Here is a 22,200-nt window from a genome sequence, read left to right on the forward strand (position 1 = left end):
TTTGTATTGTGATCACTGAGGTCAACTGACATGGTGTAACAGTCCCCAGCTGCTGGTGCAGTGATCCTGACACAGGAAGCATATGGACTGAGCCAGGCTCTCCAGCCATACACCTGCCAGTGTGGTGCTTCAGCCTCTGCCTGCCTGCCTGCCTTACTGCCTGCCTGCCTTACTGCCTGCCTGCCTGCCTGTCTGCATGCCTGCCTGCCTGCCTTACTGCCTGCCTGCCTGCCTGCCTGTCTGTCTGCCTGCCTGCCTTACTGCCTGCCTGCCTTACTGCCTGCCTTACTGCCTTACTGCCTGCCTTACTGCCTGCCTGTCTTACTTCCTGCCTGACTGCCTGTGTCTGTCTTCCTCTCTATCTGTCTGCCTGCTTGCCAGTCAGTCAGTCTGCCTTCCTGGCTGCCTGCCTGCTTGCTGAACCACCCAGACAAAATAACTCCATAAAGAAGATGAGATATTTACCTCAAGATCCTGCTGCCTAAGGAAAAACACTGTCACCATATACACACACACATGTGGGCCCACACACATACTTGAATGTCAGAGCCACAAACACAGCACACAAACTGAAGACTAATTATGATGATGTGTGTAAAAGTGAGCTCAAGCTTGGCTTCTGGTATCACGATGGATGGCCAGTGCAATTTTCAATAGTAGATTGATAATATTTACTCAAATACCGCAGGAAATGAATGGACTGACGCGGACTTCAGTTTGCACATTTTTGGATCTCCTTACAGTCACTGAAAACTAAACGATGGGGAAAGTTCTTTCCATCTCTCTCTCTTTCTCCCTCTCTCTCCTTTCTCTCCTTTTTTCCCTCTCTGTCTTTCTCTGTCTTTCTCTTTCCCTCTCCATTTCTCCTTCTGCCTCCCTCTCTTCTTCTCTGTCTCTACCTCTCTCTTTCTCTCCCCCTCTCCCTCGCCCTCCACCCCTCGGACTGTACTTCCCTGGCCTGCTTTTATTGCTGTCTGCTCTCCTTCTCTCCCTACCCCTCTACCCCTCTACCCCCCCACACACACACACACACACACCATAGGCCGGTAGAGCAGTGTCGCAGAGTGTACTGCCAGGTGTCGGTGGGAGAAGGAGGAATGAGGAAAGGGGGGAAGCAGGGAGGAGGAGGATGAGTAGGTGAGAGGAAGGAGGTGAAGGAGGAATGAGGAAAGGGGGGAAGGAGGGAGGAGGAGGATGAGTAGGTGAGAGGAGGGAGGTGAAGGAGGAATGAGGAAAGGGGGGAAGGAGGGAGGAGGAGGATGAGTAGGTGAGAGGAGGGAGGTGAAGGAGGAATGAGGAAAGGGGGGAAGGAGGGAGGAGGAGGATGAGTAGGTGAGAGGAGGGAGGTGAAGGAGGAATGAGGAAAGGGGGGAAGGAGGGAGGAGGAGGATGAGTAGGTGAGAGGAGGGAGGTGAAGGAGGAATGAGGAAAGGGGGGAAGGAGGGAGTTGCTGTGGTGCCTCCAGTTAGGGAGGTTAGTGTTACAACACTGCTTCCTTTCCCAGACAACGTTCACCATGCCCCGGGCTACTGCAGAGGCAGTCCTGCACCTTATTGTCTCCCAGGGTGTGTTTGAGTGTGAGTGTGTGTGTGTGTGTGTGTGTGCGTAGAAGTGGCTGGCAGGAGGGGGTTGGAGCAGGTGGATCAGAACCAAACCAGCGCAGGATGGGGAGAGGAGGAAGGGGCAGGTGGGTAACTTGAGATGCCTCGACCTCACCTGGAGGAGAAGACGTTGCCTCAGGCGACGATCTGTCACTCACGGGGCTGTTGTTCCCAGGACCTCATGCTCAGGTAAGGAGGGAGGGAGGACGCAGGAGAAAAGGGTGTCGAGAAAAAGAGAGAGCTTGTCCTCACACACCTACACCTGATATGTAACTTCCTGTCTTGGCAGCCATCCACCAAAACATCTTGAAAAGTGACAAACAAGGACTCGAACCAGGAACCATCTCTGCTTCAGACGCACGCGAGCCTGGGGGAGGCAGGACCGGCAGACCCAGGACTGAGAGTAGCGGGGAGTGTGTGTAAGTGTGTGTGTAAGTGTGTGTGTGGGGGGGGCAGGTGGGTGGGTGTGTTGTCTGTATACCCAGGTGAAGGTTTGCACAGGGCCAGGGGGAGGTGTGAGTAGAGGGCAACGTGGGCTTTCTGAAGAACGTTGGAGTTACAGTAGTGGCAGGATGGAAATAGATCTCGCCCTTTGCCTGTGTGTGAACATCTTGTCAGGCATGTAAGGACCCCCACTGTCTGTGTGTATGCCTGCATGTGTTTTCTGTATATTATTCTACATTTGTTTTGAGTGTTCCTGTGTGTTTATGTGGGCTTGTATGTGTGTGTGTATGTGTATGTGCACGTGCACGTGTGTGTTTACTGCTGAGTGGGAGTTCCCAGAAAAACGTTGACAGTGTCCTTTTTCTCGCATGCAGCCGATAGGTCATGAGCCAGAGATCTGGTTGTTTGTGTGTGTGTCATCTACCCGTGTTTTAGACCCTTGTCCTTTCCTGACTGTGGTTGTTCATGGAAGTCTGGCAGGCTTGTGATGGAAGGATTTGTAGTATACATACCAAATGTATTGCTGCCCTCACTTGGCAACCATGGGTGAAGTGGATGTGGGCTGGAGCCTGTGTATCCATGCGTGATGTTAAGTGTGTGCACCCACATGTGGGTGTATGTCTGCGTGTGTGTGTGGGGGTGTCCCGTCTGTGAGGACAGACTTAACTCCACCCTGTCGCTTGTCTTCTTCTCTCCCTCATCAGGTCATATCCATGCATGAGGCACTGCTGGGAAGCATCCTGTTCAGGGAAGCGTCCTGTCTGTCTGTCTGTGTGTGTGTGTGTGTGTGTGTGTGTGTGTGTGTGTGTGTGTCTGTCTGTCTGTCTGTCTGTCTGTCTGTCTGTCTGTCTCCCTGTCTCCGTCCATCTTCATCACCAACCTCTCTCTCTCTCTCTCTCTCTCTCTCTCTCTCTCTCTCTCTCTCTCTCTCTCTCTCTCTCTCACCGGGGTCCGCCCTCCATCGTCACCGGAGCGTAACCTGAGAGGGGCAGGCAGGGTGTTGATTTCACATGTTTGTTTTCACAGAGAGAATCTCTTCCTTCTCCATCCCTCTCCATCCTTCCCTCTCGTCTCTGGCCCTCTATTGTCTGGGAAAGGCAGAGAGCAGAAGCCTTTCAACATGCAGTCTGAACAGGGGAAGTGAGATCCGACCTGTGTGTGTGTGTGTGTGTGAAGACATCCATCTGCGTGATATTGGTGAACAGATATGTGTGTGAGTGTGTATGTGTGTTTGTGAACGTACGTGTGGTTACAGTGTGCATAAGTGTGCGTGTCCTGTAACTTGTGTGTGCGTGTGTGTGCGTGTCCTGTAACTTGTGTGTGTGTGTGCGTGTCCTGTAACTTGTGTGTGTGTGAGTGTGCGTGTCCTGTAACTTGTGTGTGCGTGTGTGTGCGTGTCCTGTAACTTGTGTGTGTCTGAGTGTGCGTGTCCTGTAACTTGTGTGTGTGTGTGTGATCCAGGGATATTTCTGGAGATCTGAACCTACAAAACTATCCAACTTGTCTAACGCACAGTAGCACTGATGAATGCAGACATGACTAGCAGACTTAGTTCACGGAGACCACAGTAACTCAACTAAACTGTCACAGGTTACAGTAGTAGACACGTGTTTAATGGTGTGACTGTGAATGTTAGAGAATAACATTCACAGTCACAATGTCGAAGATAACAAATCTTATACATTTGGTAGTTCACTTTAAGGTTGATTGATGAAAGCTCGTTCAGGTCCTTGGAACTCACAAAGAATCATTTTTTACGAAGAATATGTGTCTGAAGGTTGTGATTTTGTGGGATTGCTTTCTGAAGGGATTGTGTGTGCGTGTGTGTGTGTGTGTCGTCAGATGATAGATGTGTGTTTAATACATGAAGTGCTGAGAGGATTTCTCTCCAGAGCCCCTCTAATGGGGGTCTTGTGTGAAGGCCCAGTTCCCCATCAGACAGCACAGTCTGCATCCAACACCCCCCCTCTCCTCCTACCCAGACATTCCAGTTCTCCCAGAGAGGGAGGCATTAGCTGGGCTAGTACTTCCACCCGCTCCCCAGGCTCTCAGTAGGCCCCTCTCACTTAGCACCTCCAAGCCTGAGGCCTGACTCTTGACGGCCACCTCAGGGACCTCCACACAACCAGGGTCTTTGACGGGTCCCGGGCCCAGACACACAGTGCTTTTATCCCCAGCGCCAGGGCCTTTGATGGGCTGGGGCTGGGAACTGTGTGCCTCCCAGACCCAGAGAACCAGAGACCCAGACTTCAGACTGTCTCAGCTTTGATCTGAGAAACTTGTAGCCAGAGAAAGACACAGCTCAGTAAGGAGAGTGGAGATATGTATGCTACCCTGCCGCACGGCTCCTAATGGATGTGTTTAGTGACTGAAACCTCTTTTGAAACTTTCTCTCTCTCTGTCTCTCTACTGTATCTCTCTCTCTCTTTATTCCCTTTTTCTCTCTCTCTCTCTCTCTCTCTCTCTCTCTCTCTCTCTCTCTCTCTCTCTCTCTCTCTCTCTCTCTCTCTCTCTCTCTCTCTCTCTCTCTCTCTCTCTCTCTCTCTCTCTCTCTCTCTCTCTCTCTCTCTCTCTCTCTCTCTCTCTCTCTCTCTCTCGCTGTCCTATGCTACATGACCCTAGCTATGTGTGACTCACTGCTGCTCATTGAAATCTCCTGCAGGAGAATTCCTACTTCCTGTATGTGTGTTCAGACACGATTGGCCTGGCAACCTCGCTTCCTTCAACTTGGATGAACTCTCTCTGACTCTCTGCTGAGTGTGTCAGCGTCTCAGGTAGCAGCCCCCTCACACACACACACACACACACACCACAAACTAGCATGTAGGTAAACCCCGCTACACACACACACACACACCGGAGAGAAAACAGACCCCCTGTGAGCATAGCACCATGTGAAACCATACAGAAACCAGGAAACAGATCCTTGGGAACACAGTTGACTGCGGAGCCCAAAAGGAAGTTGTGGATTCACCAGAACGAGACATGCAGCTGAAGCCAAGAAGACTGCTGCATTGTTCTGTGGCAGGCTAAAAGCCTGCATTACCTGCTCGACGGAGTATTCAACTTATACGGTTTGAACAGTGACTGCAGACCACATGTCTGGGCTGTGTACTGCAGAGAGAGGTGTCAATGTGTGGGAAAGACAGTCAGGGGAAGACGTGCACGTTTGTGTGGGCGCATGTGCCAACGAGCATACCTGCGAATGCGTTGTGTGTCGAGTCATGTTTGTGTGCGTTTACCTGTGTTTGTGTGTGTGCCTGCGTGCACGTGTGTGCGTGCATGTGTGTGTGTGAATGATGAACCTAGAATTGCGCCCTTCTCAAGTTCCCCCCCGACCCCTCCTCCCTCTGCTAATGTCTGTACTGCAGCAGCCTGAGAGACAGGTGGTTGATAGATGGCCAGACCTTGTGTCTGTTTACCAGGGTGTGTGTGTGTGTGTGCACAACGTGTGTCGCTGTGTCTCTGGGTGTACCCGTGCCTGTGCGTCATGTGCACAAAGTAACATCGGCAGCCAGGCTTGCTTTTACCTCCAGATCGTACGTGTTGTTCCTGTCCTCCCGTAGGATCACCCCCCCCCCCTCCCCCGAGTGCCCCCCCCCCCTCCAGAGAGAACAACAAGCCGCCTCTCAGATTACGGCCGCATCTGTCTTCAAAACTTTCATTTGGCATTAAAAGCTCCGTCGGGAAGCGGGAGAGGGAGAGCGACAGGGCTTAGAAAGCTGAAGTGCTTTTAGGCTGGGGGGAGATTAGGGGTGTTGACGGGGTAAATCTTTGGGACATGTGTATGTATGTGCCTAGGAGGAGGTGGGGGGGGGGTAAATGGATGTAATGACTACCTTTGCAGGTGAAGGGGGCTGGGTTTGGGTCGAAACTGGTGCACGGCCTGGGCCGGAGCCAAGTCCAAGTGGGTGTCGGCCATGACAGCTTCACTCGGGGGCTGGGTGAGTTGTGAGCGTGCTCAGAAGGCTTGAGAGAGTGAGTGGCAGCTCTCCCAGAGAAGGAGAAGGTAAATAGCAGGTCTAGAGTGACATGGTTGGAATGTGGAAAATGCTCTTAAATAATAAGCCTCTCTCTCTTTCTGTCTCCCTCGTTCTCTCTCTCTCTCTCTATCTCTCTCTCTCTCACTTGCACTCTTTCTAGAGCAGGTCATTGGCTAATGGCCTTGGTAGCAGGACTGTGGGAACCTTGGTGAGTCAAAAGCATTGTGTGTGTGAGAGAGAGAGAGAGAGAGAGAGAGAGAGAGAGAGAGAGAGAGAGAGAGAGAGAGAGAGAGAGAGGTGATGTAGTACTACAGATGTGGTGTCAGGCTGTCATGTCACCTGAGTGTTTGACAGGATCACGATGAGATACAAGGAATTAGAGAGCGAGGGAGGGAGGGAGGGATATAAGATAAACGAGGACCTTGTTGAATTCATTTATTTCATTTTCTTTTCAGGAAAGCCACATTTTTTATTTGTGTGTGTGTGTCTACATCCACAGGTTAAAGGGGCTGCAGGGTTGAGCTTGATAGATAGCCAGTCAGGCAGGTAGCTGGGGGGGAAGGGAGGCAAGCAGCATGAAGGTTTGGGGGCAAATTCACATGACCCTGCTCATCCTCTATGACCTTTGAACCCTGTTTCCAGCAGTGGCACCTGCCACTGCCTTCAGAGAGCGAGAGTATGTGTGTGTGCGTGTGTGTGTGAGAAAGAGAGAGTAGCAGGTTAAAGAAGGTTAAAGTAGGCTTTGAGTTATACAATCACTTCCTATACATAACTCTTAAGCATTAAAAGATGGTATACATTAACCTGAAGGTTATACTACTCAAATGACACTACAGTGTCATTTGAAGGAGGAGCGAAAGGTCAGTGTGTGTGTGTGTGTGTGTCGGTGAATGCATGCGTCTGTGTATGCATGCGTGTCTGTGTCCGTGTGAGTCCAAGGCAGAGCCGGGGGTCAGGGGTGGCCGGGGGTCGGGGGGGGGCCGGGGGTCAGGGGGGGGGGGCGGGGGTCGGGGGGGGCCGGGGGGTCGGGGGGGGCCGGGCCGTGGGTCGGGGTGGAAGTGGCTGTTCGCTGGGCCTGGGGGCACGACACCCCAGTAGGGCAACAAAAGCTCCAGAACAGTATTAGTAACAGGAGAGGCCGGCAGCATACACTGGAAACTTGTACCTCCTTATCTAGAGGGCAAGTGAGTCTCTCTGTATCGCTTTCCCATACATACCTGATCCGTCTGATAAGGTCCTGGTTTTGTCTCAAAGCTCTCGGCTTACTGAAAAATCCCCAAGAAGTTGCCTCGGGCTAGGGAGAGAGCGAGACGGAGAGAGAGAGACTACGAGAGAAAGAGAGCGAGAGTGACTAGGGGAGAGAGACAGACAGACAAGGAAACAGGTGACTGTGAGAAGGACAGAGATCACAAATAGGTATGAACTGCTAATCACCAGCATGAATCGTCTTCACTGTTGTTGTCGAGACAATGAAAGACTTATGATCGTGCACCACATAGGGGCTTGAGACATCCATTCTTGTGAACGCGCTGTGTGTTACTGAATGTGTGCGTTTGACAGATGGAATCTATGAGATTAGATAAGAACATGAACAGAGAATAGGCTCATGACACCTCTTCATGTTGTCACTCACTCTGTCATCAAGTCTGTCCTCTCACTGACATACTGACCAACATAGACCACAACAATGTACGTATGTGTGACACACATACATTACCAGACACCAGACACAGTACATGTGTGCTTGGGTAAGTGCCAGAGAATAGTTTGGGTGAGATGGAGAGAAAGAAAGAGAGAAAGACAAAGAGAAGTTACTCAATTTATACAAATTGTGGTAAAGCAAAGTAAAGGTCAAAGACACAAACAGACATTCTGCCAGACAGACAGACACACACACAACCACAGACAGACAGACATCCAGAGCGACAGATACACACACAGACACAGATTACGACAGTGACAGACAGACAGAGACATTCTGCCAGACAGAAATGTGTGTGACCTTTTTTCATTACTTCAACAGACAGATCCAAAATACCATAACAGCTTTCTCTTCCCCCCCCTTTCTCCTCCTCCACCTCTCCACCCCTTTTTTCTCACTCAACTGCTTCCCCTATTTTGTTCCGGAGCGTTTTGGGTTTTAGGTGTTTTTTTCCCTATCTTCCTGAAAAGGTAAGACGATCTCTCTCTTTTTTCAGTCAGAGAACAATGCCGGAGGAAGGTTGGAGCTAGAACAGACTGCAGCTAAAAAAAGAGAGAGGAGGGGAAGAGAGAGAGGGGGGGGGACAGAAAAGAGAGAGTTCAACTTCGACAAAAACTCGACAGTGAATGATATTGTTCTCTTCCGAGCATCCCTCTTTGATTTCGGTTCGCAATCACGGCCGCGGTGTCAGAAGCCCTCGTGTTTCCTCGTCCTGGCAGAGCTGGAGACCGTGATTTGACCCTGAGGACTTCGTCAAGTGTCTCTTCATCAGGAGAAGTAAACATGAGTCTCTGGTCTCCCCTCGCGGGCGTCACGGTCAATTCAGACATGTTCAAGCCAATCAGGCTGTGACGATTCCCCCCGTCGCATCAGACCACCTGGACTTCACATCCACTCAACTCTTGAGTTGCACGGGTCAGGGAATTTGATCAAGGACAATTTTAGCTTTTTGGAGACTTATGTTTAAGATAAAGCCTCTGTTTGACCCTTATACAAGACACAGTAGAGTGGGCTGTATTGAAAAAGAAAGTTTATTAAAAGGACTTTGTCAAATGCACGTCATATAAAGCTCATCATAAAGACATTTTCTGTTCTGGTGTTTGGAAACCAGACAGGCAGATTAATCGAGAGGTGTTCAATATTCTCCAGCGTCTGTTAGGGAGAGCCATAGGACTGTACCCTGCTTAGGAATAACCATCCAGCAGGATTTCCTTTCAGTCACTTAGACCACTTTTACTACTCCCTATATCGTCATCAGACTCATTGTTTTATGGAGAGCTCAATTGAAATCCCTGTTATAAGTCATCCTTCTGCTTCGGTTGCTTATGCAGTTGCTTCTCATGTGGTTCTATATGAGAAACATCCCCCTCGTCTGGTGTGCAGGTAGACAGGTCAGCCATGACTCACACCCTGTCAGAACCCCCTCGTCTGGTGTGCAGGTAGACAGGTCAGCCATGACTCACACCCTGTCAGAACCCCCTCGTCTGTTGTGCAGGTAGACAGGTCAGCCATGACTCACACCCTGTCAGAACCCCCTCGTCTGGTGTGCAGGTAGACAGGTCAGCCATGACTCACACCCTGTCAGAACCCCCTCGCTCTGCAGAAATACTCAGGATCTGAAGCCATGGTCCATGCTCTCCTGTCTGTCTGTCTGCCTCTGTCTGTCTCTGTCTGCCTCTATCTGCCTCTGTCTGTCTGCCTTTGTCTGTCTGCCTCTGTCTGTCTGTCTGTGTGACGGACTGCCTCTTTCTCGTGCAGCACTAAGATGGGGTTCCTATCAAGACCGGATACATGCAAACCCCCCCTCCTTATCTTCCGCTGCATATTCCTCCACCCCCCCATTTCCCGGGCCAGCCACCATCCCCTCCATCCCCCCCACACACACCTTCCCCACATCCCATCCCCCCCCATCCCATCCCACCTCGCCTGTGGGCGGGTGTCAGGTCACCAGCGGTCGTGTTCGATGGAATCGTGAGTCATGCTTCTATTTCAGGGTGCCCAGCCTTATAAACAATGTGCGTATTCAGTTTCAGAGCAAACAAATGAAGGAGCAGCAGAAAATCCATTAGCCATCGATAAACATTGACCAGGGCATGAACACAGATCCCTTCTCCCACAGCTCCAGCCAGCTCACCCCCCTGTACCCCACTGGCTGGACGAAGCAAGGGAACTGAGGGGAAACTATGAGAAGTGGTTCTCAGGCTACGATGTTGATGTGGTCAACTAATGGCTTTTGTGTGGATACATCTGACTTGTATATATTGGGTCTTTTGGTCGCATTTTTGGTTCGTTTGTCAGGATTTGGCAGCAGATGGTGAACTAGCATATCTGAGAGGGAGACAGATGTTTTATAATTACATTATAGTCTTTGCTTGCTCCTCAAACTTACCTACTCACTGGCTAATACGTCTGTTTTAGCTGGTTAACACTAAACTTAATTGGCACCAAGCAGAGATTTGCTGTGGAGGCTTGGAGTGGATGAATGAATGTATTTAATGTGTGTTATTGAATGTTAGTGGTGGGATGTATGAGCCTGGCCAGCTGCTCCAGCTCTGTGTCTCCCTCCCAGGGGAGACTGAGGGCGCCATGCCCACCCAGGAGAGGACCAGACAGGCCTCGACTCCTCCATCTGCTCCTGGGCCTGGATGTCAGCTGGGGTCTTGGAGCTGGAGCTGAGTGTGTGGGCCTGGGGGTGGCTGAGTCAGTGCCGGGGCTGAAAGTGTGGGGGATGGAGCTGGGTGTTGGATCTGGAGCTGGAGCTCTTTGGATCTGGGGCTGGAGCAGGGTCCTGGAGCTGGGTGTGGGTGTTGGGATTTGGGGACCAGGAGCTGTGAACAGTACTGAGGCTGGGATGGAGGTGTTGCAGTAGCTCAGGGACCTGGGATCAGAGTGTGGGCGCTGTGGTTCTAGGTTCAGGCTTCAGAGCTAGCTGAGGTCAGCCAGAGAGTGGGGTCCGAGCCTGGGTGTGGGAGAGAGTTTGGATGCGAACTGCTTGTGTTAAAAGCCGATTTAAACCAAGAGATACTAGACTAACAGAGCTGACAGAGATGTTGGGACAGAACATTGTCGGGCAGGGTAACCAGCCCAATCTACTGAACATTTTACCTAATGGAGACTGAGAGGGTGTGGTTTTAGAGAACTATGTGTTTCAGCATCCAGGCCAGAGAGAGGGAGTTACGGATTCTGTTTTCCTTTCTCAGATCCTTCTTTTCCCTCGCTCAGCATAAAAAATTCCAGGCTGTTGGAAATTCTGAGTGTCTGTCGAAAACATGAAAAGGAAATTTACTTTGAATATGAAACCATACATAAATTCCACAGATTTCCAGAGGTTTCCATGATGTCCTCAACGCAGCTGGTGGTGTTGGTAAAGTCTTTACTTGACTTGATTTCAATCGCTAACATTTGGCTAGCATTTCCCATGTACACAATACAGGAATACTACACACACAAGCTCCAATAGACACCAATTCACTGTTTGTACACACTGACTAACACCATGCAACTCAATGTTCTAATCGATAAACACATCTTTCAGTAGTCCCGAGGCTGCCATGTTTAGCTTTGCGGTAAATTTCCAGGCCCTACCTATCTTTTTTTTTGTCATTGATACATACTCCACATGACGGGCATATCTGTTGACTCATCAGACTGTTATTCTGGAAAGGTCCAGGGATGGTCCAAGCCTCCTGGCTGACTTGGCGATGGAGTGTGTGTATGTGTGTGTGTGTGTGTGTGTATGGGGGGAGTGGGGGGGCTGCTGTTCTCATGTGACTCGTGGTGGGGTCTTGCATCACTCCGGGTTGGACGGAGCTCTGTCAACATGGTGTGACGTTAACGTGAGTGTGGGAATAACAAGGGCTTCCCTCCAACCGGCAGCAGGCTGGAGGATGGGCGTTAGCGTTAGCGCCTCGTAATTAGCATACCTCTGGACGTATTAGCCCTGGATCCACCGCGATACAGTTTCAACGTGGAACCCAACACCCTCTCGTCCTAACACCATTTTTTACAGATGGCCTCTCGACAACAAGCTTTGAATAAAAATACCCCTGGCTCGTCATTGCTCCGGCTTCCTATTGGTGCAGAGCAGGTACATGTGACTGAGGCAGGCCAATGAGAGGATGTAGGGTGTGGTGGGATCGTGTTACCTGTGTAGCTGGGGAGAGATTTGGGGGTGGGGAGGTTATTTATATCAGCAGTGAAAGTATCACTGGAGAAGGTCAGAGTACTAAGTAAACACTCCTGCTTGCTGGATCATAGAAAAGCCTGCTTGTTAATGTGTAGGCGGGGCACATAGGCTGACAAACATACATACACACATGCACGCTCGCACACAAACACACACATACACGCACAAACAGACACACACACACACACGTACACACACAAACGCATGTCACATGTCCAGTCATTCTCTCTCTCTCTCTCTCTCTCTCTCTCTCTCTCTCTCTCTCTCTCTCTCTCTCTCTCTCTCTCTCTCTCTCTCTCTCTCTCTCTCTCTCTCTCTCTCACACACACACACACTCCAGCCCAGACCATTAGCATGGCCAGGGGCTTGTCAGGTTTGATGAAATCTCTTGAGCAGAAGTCAAGATTTAGATACAGCGCAATTTCTGTCAGTTGAAATGGAGTGGAACCCAAATCAAACGTGATGATTCAGTCAAGAGGTGATAAAGTGCATATTTGCCTGGTGCTGTAATACGCTCTGTTTCACCATGAAACTGTCACTCCCATAAAAAGTGAGGGAAACACAATGGAGGTGCCACATGTGGGACTGGAGCTGGACCAGAACTGGCTGATACTGTGGAGAGGGCAGGGCAGGGCAGGGCAGGGCAGGGCAGGGCAGGGCAAGGGCAAGGGCAGGGCAGAGCAAGGGCAGGGCAGAGCAGAGCAGAGCAGGGAAAGGGCAGGGCAAGGGCAGGGCAGGGCAGAGTAGAGCAGGGCAAGGGCAAGAGCAGAGCAGAGCAGAGCAGGGCAGGGTAGAGCAGGGCAGGGCAGGGAAAGGGCAGGGCAAGGGCAGGGCAGGGCAGAGTAGGGCAGGGAAAGGGCAGGGCAAGGGCAGGGCAGGGCAGGGCAGGGCAGAGTAGAGCAGGGCAGGGAAAGGGCAGGGCAAGGGCAGGGCAGGGCAGGGCAGAGTAGAGCAGGGCAAGGGCAGAGCAGAGCAGGGCAGGGTAGAGCAGGGCAAGGGCAGAGCAGAGCAGAGCAGAGCAGAGCAGGGCAAGGGCAGGGTAGAGCAGGGCAGGGCAGGGCAGGGCAGGGCAGGGCAGAGTAGATCAGGGCAAGGGCAGAGCAGAGCAGGGCAGGGTAGAGCAGGGCAGGGCAGGGCAGGGCAGGGCAGGGCAGGGCAGGGCAGAGCAGAGCAGAGCAGGGCAAGGGCAGGGTAGAGCAGGGCAGGGCAGGGCAGGGCAGGGCAGGGCAGGGCAGAGCAGGGCAAGGGCAGGGTAGAGCAGGGCAGGGCAGGGCAGGGCAGGGCAGAGCAGGGAAAGGGCAGGGCAGGGCAAGGGCAGGACAGGGCAGGGTAGAGCAGGGCAGGGGAAGAGACTCAGTTACTAATTTCAGAGAAACAGTTAAACAAGAAAAAGTAAGACAAGTGTGAGCTAGTCCAATCGGTATGGATTTCAATCCCTTGAATAAATGCTGGCACCTTGACATCTCAAATCCCTAAGAATTCACTCTGGTGAACCACAATAATATGTGAACAGTTCCCTCCCTCAAAAACCTAATTGGTGCGATCTATCCCCAAGAGCTGTAAGATTTACTGATGCTGTTACCTATGTTCCATTATATAAATCACTCACAGGTTTAGAAGCCTGCACCAGCAGACCATTTGAGACCCCCCCCCCTCACACACACACACACACACACACCTTCCTCCTCCCGGCTCCCCTCCCTCCCCCAGGGTTCCATGCCTCAGATGTCTCCCATGCCTGGCCAGTTAAACATGTCCGTCTGCATTAAGCCAGAGAACTTTCCCAGTTGTGCTGAAAGAACACCTGCGATGGAAGGGTGTTGCAGGTGAGGGGTTTGAGGGACCAATAGGGAGACTGGAAGGCCCCACTGTTCTTCTATTGCTCTGGTGCCCTACAGACCCTTTAGGCAGAAGAGATTGGTGTGAATCCTGGATTCATCCTTCCGGTTTGGGAGAGAGAAGAGAAGTCAGACTGCGGGGAGGAATGGAGGGAGGGAAAACAGGTAGTCCTGTAGATGAACAGACAGCCCAACAGACCAGACACACACACACACTCACACACAGTGAATACACGCATCGGAGCGTGAATACACACAAACTCTGATGACCCCTGGACAAGTGATCTGGGGGGTCGCCGTACGATTTCCCCCCTGTGTCTTTAAAACCAGGCAGATGACAATTACAGCAAATTTGATTAACAGAGCGGGCGACGTGGATATCAGGGGGACAGAGGATCCTGTTTCACTAGCTGTCATTTATACGAGCCAGGGAATGCTAGGGGTGTCCCTTTACTGGCCGGGACCAGACTTCAAACAAAGCCTCCAAGCTTCTCAGTCCACTGCTCTCTGGCAGCTAGAGACTGCTGGAGCAGAGGGTGAGTGGTCAGACGGAGAGAGAGAAGAAGAGAAGGGAGGGATAAAGAAAAGAGGTGGAGAGAGAGAGGAGAGAAGAGGAAGAGAGAAGAGGAGGAGAGAGAGAGAGAGCGAGAGAGAGAGAGAGAGAGAGAGAGAGAGAGAGAGAGAGAGAGAGAGAGAGAGAGATGAGGGCAGGGTATTTTCTCAAAATTTCTGGATCAAGTTTCATCTTGGCACACAGAGATAGTAGCTACGCCTACAGTGCTAACTCCTATATCTTTCCAGGTCATAGATAAGCTCTCAAACACACAGCCCTCTTTTTTTTTTATACAAATGTAATCAATATTTCTTTCTCTTTCTTTTTTACCTCTCGACTCTCTCTCTCTCATTAGGACCAGGACCAAGACTATGGCTGAGCCCCACCAGAATGACTGACCTGTAGTCAAGCACTCTGTCACTGTTCGATCAGGTCCACTTGTTTTAACAAGCACTCTGCGTCAACCTGCACGTTTATTGAGACAACACACCTCCACCCCTCCACCCCTCTCCCCCCCTCGTCAACGGAAGGCTCGGATGAGAAAACCCTCGCGTATAAATAGCACTCTTCATTAAACCAGTTGTTCTGCCTTTTTCTTTAATTGAACGTAAATAAAGTGTGTGACTAGCAGCTGGTTCCAATAGAATGAGAAGGGTGCTTGTCTGGTATAAAGGCGGCCTTATTCCTCTGCCTGGTGTGGGGGGGTGAGTGGAGGCCCAGTCAGAGTGTTATCAACCCAAACAAATCACCCAGCCGGCCCTAATGCATCCAGAGGTGCACCCGGTTTATTTGTCTTTGGCTGAAATAAATGGTTTTGTAATAAAGTTTCTCTGCACTGGCTTTTGGGGCTTAATGGCCCACTGCCTGATAAGTGGTAATGAATGAGAGGGGAGAGAGAGAAAGTGTGAAGAGAGAGGCACGAGACGTAACACCCCTCTGTCACTCCTTCCTCCCCTCCACTGTGTCTCCCTCTCTCCCTCCTTCCCTCCACCCCACCTCTCCACCCCCCCCCCCCCCCCCCCGAGTCTGCAAGTAATTTCACAGTGATAGACCATGCTGTAAGACTTTTTCATTAATCTGACTGCTAATGCACAGCGCTCACTCAGCAACAGCAGCACACATTTCTAGTGCTTTCCTTTTTTCTCTTTCTCTCGCAGACAAAAATTCTTGAAGTGAGCCGTTGTTTGAAAGCGTTTCGTGGTCTCTGGCAACGCCGGCTGATGTAAATTCGCTGACTTAGGGGCATGAGATGTTGCAGCTGTCCCACTAGACTGCTGCCTGCCTGCCTGCCTGCCTGCCTGCCTGCCTGCCTGCCTGATTGTCTGTCTGCCTGTCTGTCTGTCTGTCTGTCTATCTCTCTCTCTCTTGCTTCTTTCTTTCTCTCTCTCTGACAGCTGAGAGGCTGTTGGCTGACGCTGAGGCTCCTATGTCAGGTATACGGAGCCTGATTTGATAGAAATCTAACGAGGAGCCTCAGGTTTTGTTTACAGAACCTTCCTGAACCAAACATTTAAATTTACACTTAGTCATTTAGCAGACGCTCTTATCCAGAGCGACTTACAGTAAGTACAGGGACATCTCCCCGAAGCAAGTAGGGTGAAGTGCCTTGCTCAAGGACACAACGTCATTTGGCACGGCTGGGAATCGAACTGGCAACCTTCAGATTACTAGCCCGCTTCCCTAACCGCTCAGCCACCTGACTCCCAAAGAGCCAGTGTGTGTGTGTGTGTGTGTGTGTGTGTGTGTGTGTGTGTGTGTGTGTGTGTGTGTGTGTGTGTGTGTGTGTGTGTGTGTGTGTGTGTGTGTGTGTGTGTGTGTGTGTGTGTGTGTGTATCAGTGTGCTTGTGTGTGTCTAAACGTGTGTGTCAGGATAAGTAGGCCTGTTTAAATGTCTAAGTGAGTGTGGGGCTTCCTTTCAGTGTGAAGCTGCTTACACTGCGCAGGACTTGACTGTTCTACTCCCCCCACCACAACACCCCTTTTCCCCGCTCCCCCAACACCCAATCCCCCCCCCCCCACCCCTACCGGACCACCACCACATTCCTCTCTAATGGGGGCTTGATTATCAACAAGACCGTCATTTAGCACGTTCCACACATCTGCTGTCTGGACGTCCGCTGGCCTGGAAGTCAACAGGGCCCATTAAGTCCTAAGCCTGATTCACTCTCCCAGTCTGTCATTCTGACACACACACACACACACACACATTTTGTCGCCCAGGCACTCACACCGTACATGACAGCCTGGACACACAAACATGCTATGCAGGATAAACATTCCCAGTATTAATGTGTGAATGTACAGGATTGTATATATACCATCACTATAACATAAAGCCATTGGCATACACCATGTCCTCTTTTAGAAACTCCTTGAAGCTTGAAATGCACTCCCCAGTTGGGTGCATGGTATATAATGTTCAAATTGTGTTTAGCTGGAACCCAGATCTCTCTGTACCTCATGACATACCAGCTATTTGATTGACACATGTGCCTCCAAGCAAGTACACACACACACTCAGTGTGTTGGCATGTGATTCTGTCCTGACATGCGATTCCTTCTGATTGACAGTTGTCAGGTGTGAGGCTGACAGGTAGGCTGCATGGTCCCTCCCTCTCTACACCGGCCTCCCTCTCACTGGCTCAAACTCTCTCTCACACAACAGCCTCGGACTGGAACCAATTTATCAGCCTGCAGCAAGGTGGCTTAGATGACTTCTGAAATGTTCACAACGTAAACTTGGCTTATAAACACCCCCAGGTCAGGTGGAGTTTAGAAGTGCCTTTTCTTGTAAACAGAAAGGACAGAAAACACGTTTTTGACGGATTGGTTGCCATGTATTCCAAATATTCGTACATTTTGTCATGCTACGTCCAGATAAAATATGAATATGTACCTGGGAAAATAAATGGAGTGTGGAAAAGAAAATTCTGGGACCTCCATTTCAATAACTTCTCATTAGCAAGTTCTGTCAATACGGTGGCCAAGTCAAGGTGTCTGTGACCTGTTGGTTTACAGAAACACAAACACACACTCGCCCGAAGACTAATGTTAATATAAAGCGCAGAGAAACCCCCAAAATGTGTGCTGTGTGTACAAAGTGCTAACATAAATAGACACGTAGGAAAAATAGTCGTGATGTTGTGTCTTTCATGTTACGACCATAACAAACAAGCCAGTCATTCAGATCGTCGGCCATGTTGTGCATAAACAACCAATTAATAGGTAGACTGACATTTCAACCATGTTTCTCTTTCATCATTTCGCTTTTATTTTAATCTAATTTGAAATGTGTAAAATAGTGGAAATTCTTTTGGAGATTAAAAAATAAAGAATGGTGAGAGGCTGTCATTTGTGAGTGCGACATTCTGTACACTAGCTTGCCACATGAAATAAAGTCGCACATCGGGCAGTACTTAGGCCGCAGGTTACACTTTCCCTCTGTATGTTGCTTCGGATCGGCTCAACAAACACATCATGCTTATGAACAGTGTTCCAGAACAGACCGTGGCCCTGGAGGGGTTCTCAGTGTCTCCTTCAACCGCTCTGTAAAACCCCCCGCTCTGCCAAAGCCTTCTTAATTGATCCTCCATTAGAACTTTATGGACACTGTGTCCGCCATCTTGATTGCCGTTTATAGTCACCATTAAAATAAATCAAAGTGGCTGTGTTCACTCCTTATCGCGGCGCTGGAAGTTTAGCCCCACCCCCCTCAGAGCTGGAGCGCTGCTCGGCTGGTTTACTGTACGTTTGATGGAGAGGGTACAGTTACACTGCCTTCACATTTATGTGTTAGCCTGGCACCGTTTTACTACCGGAAAATAGAAAGAGAAAAAGAGGGGCAGAGAAAGGGAGAGAAAGGGAGAGAAAGCAAGAGTTAGAGAGAGAGACACACAGAGAGAGGGAGAGAGACACACAGACAGACAGAGAGAGAGAGAGAGAGAGAGAGAGAGAGAGAGAGAGAGAGAGAGAGAGAGACAGGAAGAGGAAACTATGAGAGATACATTACATCCAGCCAAGTGGTGCTTGTTTATTTTCCTAATTATGCATATCAGTCGAAATGCGATACGCCTCACTATGGGAGCACCAAAACGAATTATGGTGTAACTCCAACCCTAATTAACCAATAAACACAAATGCAACCTATAAGCTGAGCCAGACTCTCTCCCTGGCTATTAATAAGAGCAGACTGAGTGTAACCCACATGCTAACTGTTGTGCAGCGCTACACTGTTCAGCTCCTTCACTACATCACCACATCACTGCTCGAGGACAGCTCCAGGGATAAGTTTTAATGCCCTTGGGCAACGGAAAACATTCAAAACAAGTGATGGTCTCTTTACGTCCACGAATAAAGTTGTGCAAATCATCGAGTAGGCATCAGAAATGCATTACAAGTTCCAGAGGTGCATGTACAGTTTTGGATGGAAGACTTGTAAGCATTTAAAACCCAATACTACACGTTGGTTTTTTAGATATTTTACTCCGAAGCTCGACTTAAATCAATCGCGTTAATGCGAGATGACTCCAAATCACTACCATGCCAAACCACTTTAAATAGGAGGGCGGACTGCTCAATACTAGACTGATGTTTGCTAGCAGCACATGGCTGGACGGGGTGCGACACAAGATACTTCAGTACAACAGCTCTGACCGTGACACCCTATCCTCACCTATCAGGTGTCCAACACAGACACATTATAAACTTGGAATATGGGAGAAACCCTAGACTGCAGGTTTGGGTTTCTGAAGAGAGACTTACTGCACTCGAACATTAAATCACTGTTAGACTGTACTCAGCTGTGGGAGTGCTTAGATGCCAACATGGACTCGTGCTGTTTCAGCCCCTTGACAGACACTTTGAGTGGAGTTTTACTGAGCAAACTGCAGGCTTTTAAGGGTTTCATAGAAAACCATTGAAAGACATTGAAATTCAAATGTTTAACTTGAATTAATTTTCGACTGACATGGCACATACAGCAACTCAATTTAAATGCATGATAAATATGTTAATATTGCCATTGAGTTTGTTAAGGTTGTAGACGATCAGACTGATCTCTGATCTGATCGTTAGTGATGGTTTGTCTTCTTCTGTGTTCCTTAGCAACAGACCTTCAGACAGACAGACAACCAATCAATGAGTCGCCAGCCTTATCCAGATGGATGCTTGTGGAAGTGTTAGAATAGAATCATGCAGGTTAACCCATAGTTGCTCATGACAAGCAGTCAGCTGTCGGAACACACCAGAAAGCTGGTGAAAACCTACTCTAACTAACTGTGCTGGAAACAGAGAAGGGATTTGGAATTTCGAGTTTAAGTTAAAAGTTCTAATGCCAACTTGTGTTTCATTCAAAAGTGATTTTCACGCTTTTTTTTACACTTGTTTTATCCCATTTTGGATGTAAAGAAATACAGCAACAGACCTTGAGAAAAGCAGGCCAGGTGATGAGGATCAGGTCGTTCTGAAAGGGCACAAAGCTCCCACCTCCCACCACAACTCTCACTTCAGTCTGCAAACGCTGCTAGAAAAACCTTCACCACCCAAACCTAAGTGAATAATTCAGCTGAAACACCTTAAGCCTCTTTCAAACAAATTCTCAAAATCAAAGTGGCACTTACAAATAATTATACCCATGTTTTTAAATCAGAATAAGTAGGAAAACAACAATTAACAGTGATACTTTTTTTTTTCTTCTTCTTTGCCTTTGCCTCATTTCGACAACCTGCTCTGATAGGAGGGGAAGTATCTGTTTACCTAGTGATTAGGACAATTTGACTGTCGCGCAGTGGTAAATTCAAACCATTCACTTGGCCAGATTGCCCTCGACAACATCACCCACTCTCTCTATCCGGCCAACACGCCTATAAACCCATCTGGCTTACTTTCTTCATGGTACCTTCAAACTTAAATAAACCTTCACATATAATTACGTTGAATTTCTGTATATTTTTCTGTCCATTTCCTTCAAACCGAAAAGATAGGCCCTGAGAGTAAAGTGTGTTATGGTGATCCTGTAACACACACGTCTCTCTCAGAAGACCTGAAAGACTGTCCTATTTATTCAAAGCAAATTTTGCGAAAGGTAAAAAGGTAAAAGCAACATATCGCTCGGTCTTTCTCCGCTCTTGACTTAAAAGTTGGTGGTGTCGCGTCCGAGGTTCAGTCCTATGCAGTCGGACCGCTCTGAGTTGCCACGTTGTGAGGAAAACATTATCAGAGTAAATATTAGGAGTGTGAAAAGTTTCTCTTACGCAGGAACGTGGTTCTGTGGTCTTGTCTGAGCGTCTCTCCCTTCACCGCGAGATGAAGGAGAGACCGTGGAAAGCCTCATCTACATGCACATGGTGTTAGGTGCACGGTACGGCAAACACCGCCTCTTCGACACGGTGAACGTTCAACAAGACGAATACATGTCTACAAACTGTCCACACAACCCTTTCTGTGGCTACTGTTCAAGTAAATCAGACATTGCTTGGAAACCTGGCTTTGTGCCAAAGGGCCCTGAAACATACTCAAGAACACAGGTGTGTGTCTGTCTGTGTGTGATGTGTGTGATGTGTGTGTGTGTGTGTGTGTGTGTGATGTGTGTGATGTGTGTGTGTGTGTGATGTGTTCTGGACAGTGTCCTCGTGGCCAAAGAGGGATGTTAGCAATTACCAATTCTCAAAACACTACTTTGCTGTAGTTAAACATATTACACGCCTCTCACAGGCACCCCTGTCCATACCTCTCTAACTCCAACCTGAGAAATATGGACCCAAGCACACACTAAACAAGCTCTCCAGTACAATCACAGCCTGCCTGCAATTAACCAATCATCATCATCATCATCATCGTGGTCATCATCATCACACACAAGCAAAAAACACATGCTCTCCGTCCAGGCCTAATTTACACCACACACTGTTGTTTTTGTTTGAGTTCCCCTTCAGTTTTTGTAAAGTAAGAAGGGTAAAATGTGCGGTCAGTGTCACGAGATTATGAGATATGTGCACAGTTGTTTAGCTTGGGAAAAGCTGAGTGTGAAAAATGTATCTGTGTTTGCGTGTATCTGTGTGTGTGTCGATGTATGAGTGTATGTGTGCGTGCATGTGTGCGTGTTTCGATGTGTGTGTGTGTGTGTATGCGTGCGTGTGTCGATGTGTGTGTGTCGATGTATGTGTGTGTGTATGTGTGTGTGTGTCGATGTCTGTGTGTCGATGTATGTGTGTGTGTATGTGTGCGTGTGTCGATGTGTGTGTGTCTGTGCATGCGTGTAGAAGAAATGCTCCTTGTGGGGAGCAGCTTGACCCTGGGACAGTTATGCGGCAGAATGTCTCCATTATCCAGCAGACTGAGAGGGGGATCCACCGCATGCCACACATGCCTGGGCCGGGGAGCACAGGAACCAGGACCCGGGGCCCCCCAACGCCCCTCCCACCCCCTCCGGACCCCCAAGCCTCTGGGCCCCGGGACCTGCTTCCTGGCAGGGTGGGTGTCCTCTGACTTGTCCTCCACTAAAGACTCACGTGTGTCCTAATACAGGGGAATGCTCCCAGGCTGTCGAGGCTACAGACAGATGCTCCTGCAATCCTGTTAACTGACACCAGGAGAGGATACATGAGAGTGGGTTCAATGTGCCCTTTATGATGACTGACACAAACACACACACACACATACACACACACACACACACATACATACACACATACATACAGTACATACATACACATTGCGGGGGAGACTAAGAGAGAGAGAAAGTGAGAGAGACAGACTGAGAGAAAGAGACTGATAGAGAGAGAGAGGCAGAGAGAAAGAGAATGATAGAGAGAGAGACAGAGAGAGAACTGATAGAGAGAGAGCGAAACAGAGAGACAAAGAGACAGAGAGAGAACTGATAGAGAGAGAGCGAAA

The 22,200-nt window shown here is 49.4% G+C and overlaps 1 long non-coding RNA gene across 1 annotated transcript; it reads left to right on the forward strand.

Annotated features, from left to right (window-relative positions):
- Positions 1-5,948: 5,948 nt before the first annotated feature.
- LOC136943635 (uncharacterized) lies at positions 5,949-14,866 on the forward strand. Its single transcript, XR_010876700.1, has 3 exons — positions 5,949-6,054; positions 6,189-6,236; positions 14,663-14,866. It is a non-coding gene; the product is annotated as an uncharacterized lncRNA (long non-coding RNA).
- Positions 14,867-22,200: the final 7,334 nt, after the last annotated feature.

Source organism: Osmerus mordax, chromosome 5 (assembly GCF_038355195.1).
Source record: "Osmerus mordax isolate fOsmMor3 chromosome 5, fOsmMor3.pri, whole genome shotgun sequence".
NCBI lineage: Eukaryota > Metazoa > Chordata > Actinopteri > Osmeriformes > Osmeridae > Osmerus > Osmerus mordax.